Source organism: Juglans microcarpa x Juglans regia, unplaced genomic scaffold (genome assembly GCF_004785595.1).
Source record: "Juglans microcarpa x Juglans regia isolate MS1-56 unplaced genomic scaffold, Jm3101_v1.0 JmScfU0066, whole genome shotgun sequence".
Taxonomy (NCBI): domain Eukaryota; kingdom Viridiplantae; phylum Streptophyta; class Magnoliopsida; order Fagales; family Juglandaceae; genus Juglans; species Juglans microcarpa x Juglans regia.
Genome location: NW_024475810.1, coordinates 16279 through 26686, shown reverse-complemented (window position 1 = coordinate 26686; position 10408 = coordinate 16279). Strand labels below are relative to the sequence as shown.

At 38.6% G+C, this 10408-nt stretch overlaps 2 long non-coding RNA genes across 2 annotated transcripts; both read left to right on the top strand.

Annotated features, from left to right (window-relative positions):
- The first annotated feature begins 79 nt into the window (after positions 1–79).
- Positions 80–1920, top strand: LOC121245574. Its single transcript, XR_005936847.1, has 2 exons — positions 80–292; positions 406–1920. It is a non-coding gene; the product is annotated as an uncharacterized LOC121245574 (long non-coding RNA).
- A 5595-nt stretch (positions 1921–7515) lies between these two features.
- LOC121245573 lies at positions 7516–8806 on the top strand. The gene is made up of 2 exons (XR_005936846.1): positions 7516–7714; positions 8639–8806. It is a non-coding gene; the product is annotated as an uncharacterized LOC121245573 (long non-coding RNA).
- Positions 8807–10408: the final 1602 nt, after the last annotated feature.

Here is a 10408-nt window from a genome sequence, read left to right as displayed (position 1 = left end):
CTACGTTGCAAATCTCAAATACATCTCAGATATTTAATTGAGGCGGGCCCGGAATACATTACTGATCAACCAAGCTCGTTTAAGGAGATATGGCAACAAGACGGGCAGAGCGCTTGCGAGAAGTTGTTTGTCTATATATAGCCCTTTTATTTTAAAGAGTCACACGGTGAATTAAAGATCTACATTTCATTTCAAAAGTTTGGAAAGCTCTTTAATTTGTCCTTTATCTCAGTGCATGCGCATAAAGCTTGCAGGACGAGTACTTCTAGCTAGCTCGTTCTTTTATTCTCAGGTTTATTTCATTAATTTCTTTTATTCTTTTATGAACATCGATCGATCCATGTTCTAGCTAGCTCTCTCTCTCTCTCTATATATATAAAGTGAGGATCTTGTGTTTGTCAGCAGGAAGTTTCAGAATAGCAACTTGATATATAGATGGCAGGACAATCAGCAAGTTTTGAAAACAATCAGGAACATGGGGCTAAAAAGCTGTCCAAAGAAATCGCAGGTATGATAAAAACTTAGAGACACTCCCAGCATCAACATCTAAACATTGTTGTATCTACAAGGTTTCAGATCACATTCGCAAATCGAACGAAGAAGCTTATACTCCTCAGGTAATATCAATTGGGCCTTTCCATCGTAATAATCCAAAATTGCAAACCATGAAAAGGTTTAAATTGAATTATCTAAAGAGTTTCAAGGAAAGAGCTGAAATAGAGTTGGAAGATATAGTAAGCACTATAAAAGGTGCGGAAGAAAGTGTTTGGGAAAGTTATTCGGAGACTATATCACTTGACAGTGATGATTTTGTGAAAATGATCCTGCTTGATGCCAGCTTCATTATCGAGTATTTCTGGAAAAACAAGACGCTAAACTGGACCGACAGTGACCAAGAAATATTAGAGCCGTGTTTGTGCAATAGGATGCAGATGGACCTTCATATTACTTGAAAATCAGCTTCCTTTCTTTATTACTGCAGAAAATATATGACATTGCATTTCCATCTCGCTCAAAAAACAACCCCTTCATTGGGCTTACCTTTCGCCAGTTCGAATATTACAACGTTCAAATTTCCCAATATTCTCCGTCAACAAAAATATTGCACTTCACTGACTTGGTTAGAAACTTTTGCATGCCTCCTAGCGAAAGGCGACCGAAAGGAGAGTCTCAAAAGATGAAGGAAATGTACAGTGCAACCCAGCTGGATGAGGTAGGATTGAAGTTTAAGATGAGCAAACCAAGCTCTAATCTCTCACCTCTTGAACTAAAATATGTGGAGGGAGTGCTGGAAGTCCCACGCTTTTAGTTAGACGATACCACGGAGATTTATGCTCGAAACCTCATTGCCTTGGAGAAATATCACTATCCTTATAAAGATGAGGCATATATTACTGATTACTATACCATGTTAAGTTTCCTTATCAAAACAGACAAAGATTTGGATGTACTTGTACGAGAGCAGATCATCGATAATTGGCTGGATGGCGTCGTGGCAACTTCAATGATCAACAAGCTGTCCGGCGAAACACGTTTCTATATCAAAATAAACTCTCATTATCACACGATGGCTGAAGAGTTGAACAAATTCTATATTAGTCCCTGGAATCTCATCCCTAGCTTGAAACGTGCTTTATTTCGCACGAATTTGGCCGGTACTATTACCATATCTAGTGCTGTTGGGTTAATCCTCACAGGGGTTGAATCTGCATGCTCTGTTCTATCGCTTAAGTACTTTTAAGTTTTTTTTATTTTTATTTTTTTAAGTATTTTAAAGCTTGTATAATTCTAATTAAGCTTGTTTATTTAAAGCTAGCCCCTTGGTGGCTCGTGCTAGTAGTACCCCGCATGGGCTAGGGGCTTGCCTTGTATGAAGATTAGTCGGGGTGTATTTGGTAATAAAATATGAATATTTATTTATTCTCGCAGTTTTTGGAGAAATAAGTACTGATTTTTAATTGTAGGAGTAATAAAACCATCAAGTTAAATGAATAATTGTTGAGGATATATGATCTTTTCTAATTAGTTGGAAATCATTAATATGAATATGTAAGTCCATGGGGGAAGACCCATTAGGAGAAAGGAAGGAAGGAAGGAGGGAAAGGGGACAACCACATAGGAAGCGCAGTATTTCAGACATGAGAAAAATAATATGTCAATAAAGAAAAATGGATGATTTGAATAAAGCAAGAGAAGAGATATAAAGCAAACGGGTCAGAAGATAAAAGGGACAGACACATATGACTCTGGGGACTTTTGACCAGACTTCATCTTCTTCAACCTCACCACAAAAAGACTCCAGCGAGACAAGAAAACCTGAAAGGGAAACTCAAATCTTTCACACTAATATCTATCTAGTAAATGGAAGAAGAAAAGCATGGGAACTCGCACAAGGCAATGATGGTTGATAAGACAGGGAGGCCTGACGCAACTCAACAACAGGCCACCCATGGGGACTCACACAAGGCAATAGAGGGAGCCAGGAGAACCCTCAATCGTCTGACAGAGAGACATCAACGAACAATTGAAGAAGCTTACGGAAGGAAACAAACGGGAACGCCACGCCGCATTTATAGCGCCACAACCCAGACTGCACGAAGCATTAATGACGCCATCGTAGAGACCACTCCACATTAAATGACTCTAGCAATGGAATAGTGAAAAGGACAAGGGTCCCACAGGGACAGGCACAATCTATCCCCTTCCCCCCCCCCCCCCCCGTCCGTCCCCCAAGAAACCAGGTATAAATAGTAGCCTCCGAGGTATGAGGAAACTCTCTAGACTCTCTTTATTCACAAGCTTCCAAAGAGATTTACTAACTTAAACATTAGAGCCTAGCCTCCCAAGCCGTCCTCTCCTTGTAACACCCGGGCCAGCCAAGCCCACTTTACAAAATTCTTGGGTTTGTAATTATGGAAAGCCCATTTGGAATTGCGAGTAAAATTTTGTGGAAGAGAGTTCGAGCCTAAAATATTTTTTTGGCGGATTATAATTTTTCAATAGGTTTGATAATTAGGTTTAAAATCTTTTAATGTAGCAAGGGGATCGTCACTCGAAAAATTTATGGAACAAGTGTATTATTATTTTGTTGAGTCGAGGCCCAAAACTTAAGAAAAAAGTCCATACATTAATCCCATTCAAGATCCAAGATATGGGCCAAGTATTTTTTTTTTTTTAGGCTTAAGAGCCCAGGCCCGTGGAAGCAATTTACAGACTACGTCGCACGGTTTACGTCCATTTTTCCATTTTTCATGCACGTCCCACCATCCTTTTTCTCTAGTTTTATCTCTTTACCATATATATCTTATATTTAGGTTAAGCATCCTCAACCCTAGAATAAGCGTTGCCACTAGCGAGGATCCTTGACCAACTGCACCCCCAAGTCGTTGCTGCCCAGTTCATCCACCCCATGTGAACTCAGTCCAAACCTCGCCACTGTGCCTAGCCACACGAAGCCGCCCAACACCTCTCGCAGCCTCCGTTGCAAGCCACGTAACTCCTCCGTTGCAAAAATTGGAAGAAGACATTGCTACTATACTATATAAATTCGAGCATATCTTTCCACCTTCATTTTTTGATGTCATGGTCCATTTAGTAATACATTTATCTCTAGAGGTATTGTTGGCTGGACCGGTGCAGTTCTGTTGGATGTATCTAGTTGAAAAATATTTGGGTCAACTGAGGCACACTATTGGGAAAAAAGCCAGAGTTAAGGGATCAATAGCAGAGGCTTATGTACACGATAAATGGTTAACATTTTCCTCTCTATATTTTCGTGGTGTTGAGACACAATTTAATCGTTAAGAGCGAAATGCTGATCTTGCTGCTCTACTTCCTCGTGAGCTATTAGTGTTTTCCCAGAATATACGACCCTTGGGTGCACAAACGGGTTACGATTTAATTGATGGAGAGTTGGGAGATTGATGACTATCTCAGGTATGTCATTGCATGCTTCGAATAATTCTAGTTTCTTGAAGTTTAACTATAACGGTTGTACTCAAAATATATTTCTTTTGCACTTATATACAATGAGCACATGAACAAACTTATGACAGAAGGTGTAAAGAATATAGAGGCAAGACATGAGGAAGAATTTCCCAGATGGTTTGAACAACATGTATGAACTAAAATTATATATATGTTACATTTTGAAACTTTTAACTCTAGGTAACTTTTAATAAAAATATACTTTTTCAATTGTTAGATTTTGGAACAACGTGCTCGTGATCCCAGATTAATTTTTCCTGAATTGTATGCATTGGCCCGTGGTCCCTCAAATAGAGCACTTTGATACACTACATGCACGGTTTGAGGTTATAGATACTCTGAACCGTGAACATAATAGAAAGACTCAAACTTTGGTGTGTTGGTCGAGGGGAGTCATGGAACAGATGATATTGACAATTATGGTATCATTCGTGATATTATCGGATTGAAATATCTGGGTGGGATCAAGTTAACACGCAATAAGAAAATGTCGTTGATAATTAATTATATAGTTAATACTTTTGTCTTAATAACTATATAACTATAATTATACTATTATCATATAGTTGATGCATCTGCTCGTCGCGGTCGTGGCTATACACATGGTATCTCTTTTGAAAAAAATAGAAGGCATAGAAAACTCAATATCACCATTCTTGATAATTCCACTAGAGGAGTAGATGATAGTGCAGCAGCACTTTCTTCCTATATTGGCACAGTAATTCGAGCTTATGCTCCATTTTATGTGCGCTCATGGCGAGATGTTCCGAATGAGATTAAGGAGCACATTTGAAGTCATGTGCTGGTGAGTTTTCTTTGAGAGTATATATTTTCACCTAGATTTGTATATCATATTTTTTATCTAATTCACTCATTAGGATGAATTCGACCTCGATTTTGGCCGTAGCAAGGATTTGAGAACTGTGAATGAGTTAATGGCTACACTATTTAGATGTCACAAGGGACGATGTCATGACCACTTCAAGAAGTTTGAGACGTTGGAAGAGGCTGCGCAGTCCCCTTTCCAGCAAAGGAAGTTAGATGATTGGAGAAAGCATTGTGATCTTTCCGCATCTCTAGATTATCAGGTATTCTACATTTATATAATATAATGGTGAGAAGTAGTAGAGAGTAATTGGGGAGTTGCAAGTACTGTATGCTTTCAAATTAACTAGCATCATCATCCTAATCATGTTGGTGGCCATAGATATTATACTTGTCTATTACGTACAAAACGATAGACGTTATAAGAAAGTTGAAAGGTTTGGGCACTACAAAAGAAAGGGTCTTTTGGGACGAAAATTTTCGTCCCAAAAGACCCCAATTTCGTCCCGTAAAAATTTTTGGGACGAAAAAAATTCGTCCCAAAGTCGTTCCAATATCACTGTGCCAAAAGGTATTTTCGGACAAAAATCACCATTTCGTCCCAAAAAATTTCTTTTGGGACGAAATTGAAGGAAACCGTTCGAACACGTTCGAACGAAAAAAAATTTTCGTCACGGTTTAAATTCGTCCCAGAAAATAGTTCGAACGGAAAAAATTTTAAGTTCGAACAGTAGTTGTAACACCCCGACCCCGAGGATCCGGAGAGTTAACTCATAAAACCTGATAATCAACTCTAACAAGGCTAGAGTACTTCCAAATTCAAGAATTTATCCATTTTCCCAAACCTCAAATTGAACGTATATACTTCAATTAAATAAATCAAATAAACTCATCTATCCAATATTCAATCCAACAACCCAAATAAAATCAACTCTTCTTCGTGTCTCAAATAACAACTAGAAATAATATAACATTAACATAAGTATCTATAAACCGTCTAAATCCTTTGAAGCAAACTTAAGAAAGATAATTAACCTCCAACACCAACACTAATATCATGAGATACCCAACAACAAATCAATGCTAATCTTCTCCATAGACTCTAGTACTGATTTTCAGCTGAGCCATCGATGTCATCTGAAATATTATGAAGATTAACGGGGTGAGTTATCAACAACTCAGTAAGCAGAGAGCATATACTAGCATATAAACATGAGCATTTATAACATTTGATAAGCCGAACAAAACATTTACTTTCAGAATGCAGAAACAAAATTTTTACAAAAACATTAGAGCGAAATTTTCAGAAAAATAAACTTATTCCAAAAATAGAATCCTGTAACAACCCGACCCTATATTTTTTTTAGGGATAAAATTTGAATAATTTTATTAAGGCTCTATTAGTATTATTATTATTATGATTATTATTATTATTATTATTATTTTTTTTTTTACTATTATTATTTCTGTCCAACCCTTGAATCCTCTTCATAATACAACTCCTCTTGCCGGATTTTTCTTCTATTTTGAATTTCAAACAACCTACTCACATGCACATACACATGCACGTCTCTTTTTTTTTTTTTTCTAGGGTTTTCTTCTAGGTTCTGAAACATATATTCATACGCATGGCAAGCCGCAAGTTCTCCTCCGTAAATCCTCCTCTCACGCATCAAACGTACGCATGCACGGCTCCTTTCTTTTCCTCCGCTTGCACGACACTGTATTTATTTATACACTCACGCACACAGAGCACTTGCCACAAACCTCCTCCCCTCAAACCGCAGCACACGTCCGAGAAGACAAGCTCCACCATCTCCCTCAAGCTCGTCCAGCAGACCACCTCTCCCTCCACCGTAAATCCCACTGCCGCGTTGGTTCACTTCTCCTCCACACACAACCACTGCACGCCACCGGGAAACCGCAGCACCACCTTGCCGAAGCCAAGCAAACCACGTCGCAGCCCCTCCCTCTGGCCACCTCGTTGCCCAGTAGCCGAACCACCGCACGGCCCGCCCTGGAAAAAGCCATAAACCCGCTGCCATCCTCCCCTGTTTTAGCCCTAAAAAACAGAGCACTGAGCTCTTCGACCGTAAGCCACAGCCCGCCACCCTCAGCCACAGAACTCGCCGACGCCACCACTGACCACCATAGAATACATCGGATCACCCTCAGCCGCCAAGGCACGCCGTAGCAGCCACGGACGCACCACTGTTTTTGCACGTCCGAAACAGAGCATGCAGTCACCTTCTCCACAGTAGCCACCTCAAGAGGCGCCGAACCCCCTCTCCGACGACACAGAAACCGCCGACCAGCACAACCCAGTGGCACCCACTCCGTCCCGGTAAGCCACGACTGTCGTCGTCCCCCTCTTTCTCTCGGTTTGTTTACGGTTTGTTTGAACTCCCGCTCTCCTCCTCTCGGCGTCAACTCCCACTCTCCTCCTCTCGGCGTCATACCACCACTGCCCAGAGAACCCAGTCGCGTCTCCGGTCCTTCCCCAGCCACCCAGAGCCGCCGCGCATCAGCTTCCTCTCTCGGTGAGCATTGCACCCTACCCGATTGCATGCATTTCCTTTCACGCGTAAACCGGATCATGCAACCCGTAAACCATTCTTTTCTTTAGGTTAGTTATATTACAAAAATGCCCCTCTATTTTATTTTCCCAAAATACCCATGTACAGTATGTTATTTTTCCAAAAATATACTTGCTTATTTAAGACTAACGGGTAAGGCTATTTTAGTGTCAGGAAGTGTTTAGGTTTAGAAAATATAGACTATTTTAGTAGTTAGGTTTTTAAATAGAATGACTTGTTTAATTAGAAATTTATGCAAAATACGTGTTTATTTTTTATAGGCGACCGATTTCGTGCCAAAAAAAATAGTGGATTAGCATTGCAAGGTAAGTAGCATGATCATATCCTTACGCTTATGTACAGTGAGCTGTTTGTCTTTTTATAAAAGATATTATGCATGTATGCCGTTTATTGGAAACCCCTTTTTACGTACCCAAAATATGATAAAATTATGAAAAAGTCATGATTTTATGTGAAAGATTATTCATGAAATTATTTATGAAATGCGTGATTTTATGTGAAAATTATTCATAAAATTATTTATAAAATGCATGATTTTATGTGAAGATTATTCATAAAATTATTTATAAAATACATGATTTTATGTGAAGATTATTCATAAAATTATTTATAAAATGCATGATTTTATGTGAAAGATTATTCATAAAATTATTTATGAAATGCATGATTTTATGTGAAGACTATTCATAAAATTATTTATAAAAAAATCATGATTTTATGCGATGAAACACGTATCACGACATTTATGAAAGAATGCGATTTCGTTTGAAATCTATGATACGATATGACAAGTATGTATGTGATTTCTTTTGAAATCTATGAAATGACAAGTATGCAAGTATGATTTGATAAAATATGTAACGGCCTATGTTATGATATGAAAACGGTACCTATGTTATGGGCATATTGCATTGCCAGGTCGTGCATGCTGGTAGTGCACCCAGTATTGTCTTCCTTATGTATGGATTCCACAACCCGCGGCCACGGGCGGAATCGGAATCTTTTTAGATTCGCTAACCCTAACTCACGGGGGTCAACAGTGGGTAATGGCCTATGATAAGTGAAAGATCAGTTAATGTTCATGCTCATGATTTTTATGCATGTATTTATGAATATGCACGCTTTTCAAGACACCTTATGTTTATTTATGTTTACTGTATGATGTGTTGCTTATTGAGTATTCGACTCATTTTAGTTTGTTTTTCATGTTTTTAAACCCCCCCCCCCAGGTGATGATATTTATGAAGATGAGACTGCAGGACAGGACTTGACTCCAGGAGACAAGGCTGAGACCTAGACAGATTTTGCTATGATTATTTCTATGGTTTAAATAAATTATTTTGATAAGCACATAAGACTTCTGTATTTTTTTTTAATAAATGCTTCCGCAGACTTTATTTTGAATTTTCAGTATTTATTGAAATTTGTTATTTTATGGAATTCTTTCGTATCTGGCACGTTGTTAAAAAGGAAAAACTTTTTTATATTTAAGTTTAGTAGTAGCACACTGGCTCCTCGAAAATTCTAAAATGTCTTTTCGGGAACGGGGTGTTACAAATCCGTTGGCATTTCTAAACTGAAACATTATATTCTTATCTTCATTTAATATCACATCGGGACAATACCATGTTTAACCCCCGTGGTAGGGTTATAAACCACCATTATACCCGTGGTTGGGCCATATTCCATGTTTCACCCCCGTGGTAGGGCTATAAACCACCATTATACCCGTGGCTGGGCCATTTTCCATGTTTCACCTCCTTGGTAGGGTTATAAACCACCATTATACCCGTGGCTGGGCCTTAACAGAAACAGAACAGATTTCATCGAAAATCCGGTTACAATCATATACAAAATCAGAACATCATGCCAAGATTCTCAGATGACACATCATATCAAAACAAAACACTAAAAAGCTTCAGATCATTTCACATGTTCGAGATAAACATAAACAAAATATTCTCATTTGTTCAAAACAAAACTTCCAGATTTTCATATTCGCTCTTTTACATAGTTCAGAAATAAAGTACACAAAACTTGCTCATGTCTACACCAGTCATGACATAAAAACATTTTTCCCTTATATGGAATTTATGCATATGCAGAATAAACATTTGAGGTTGTTTTCAGATCATCTCTTTCAAAAAAATAAACACATTTATTCTCAAAGTCAACCTCATTTCATTTATTTTATGTAAAACTAGTATATAAACCCCGCTTACCTGGACTTTTTAGCTTTTCAGAAATTTCTTCAAAAAATGTTGAGTCGACTAATAATCGTCACCTATAAAAAAAATAATCACTCAATTTCCGTAAGTTTTCAACCAATTACGGATTTCCATATTTAAGCCTAAGCTTCTAAAATAATCTATCTTAATTTCTCAAAACTTAAAAATCCTCATAATCCTAAAGTATATCATTACTTCATAAAATCACCAATATCCACCACAACCCACGTCATACACAAAACACCAATATTCAAACCCGAACAGCCAACAAATCTCATAGTCTAAACCAATCATACTAACAACTCCATCACCCAATCCAATCAACCCCGTTACTCCCCGGACTCAGTCCGGCAAAACCAATCAGCAATTAAATACAGTGTAATGTGCTAGTGTAAAAATACATTAAATTCACGAGAATTCTTTGAAAAAAATACTTACATTGCTATATAATGATTTCCGAAGGATCACGAAACTGCAAGAAGTGGCGGCTCAGCAACGTAACAGTGTAAAATACACTGTGGCCGTGGGTCTCAAAAACCCACTTTTCAACGGGGACAAACCAAGACCCAAAATTGATAGGGTAGGGCCTAGAGAGGTCGGTGAAGCCAATGGTGGTGGTGGTTTGCCATGGGTGGCGGCGCAAGGGGTGTTTTTGGCCAAAAATGCACAAATCGGAAATGGACTTGGTCGGGCTTCACCGGTGACGGATCGGAGCCGGGGTTGGGTCCATTGGGTAGCTGGGAGGTCGAGGATGATGTGGTGAAGAGATGG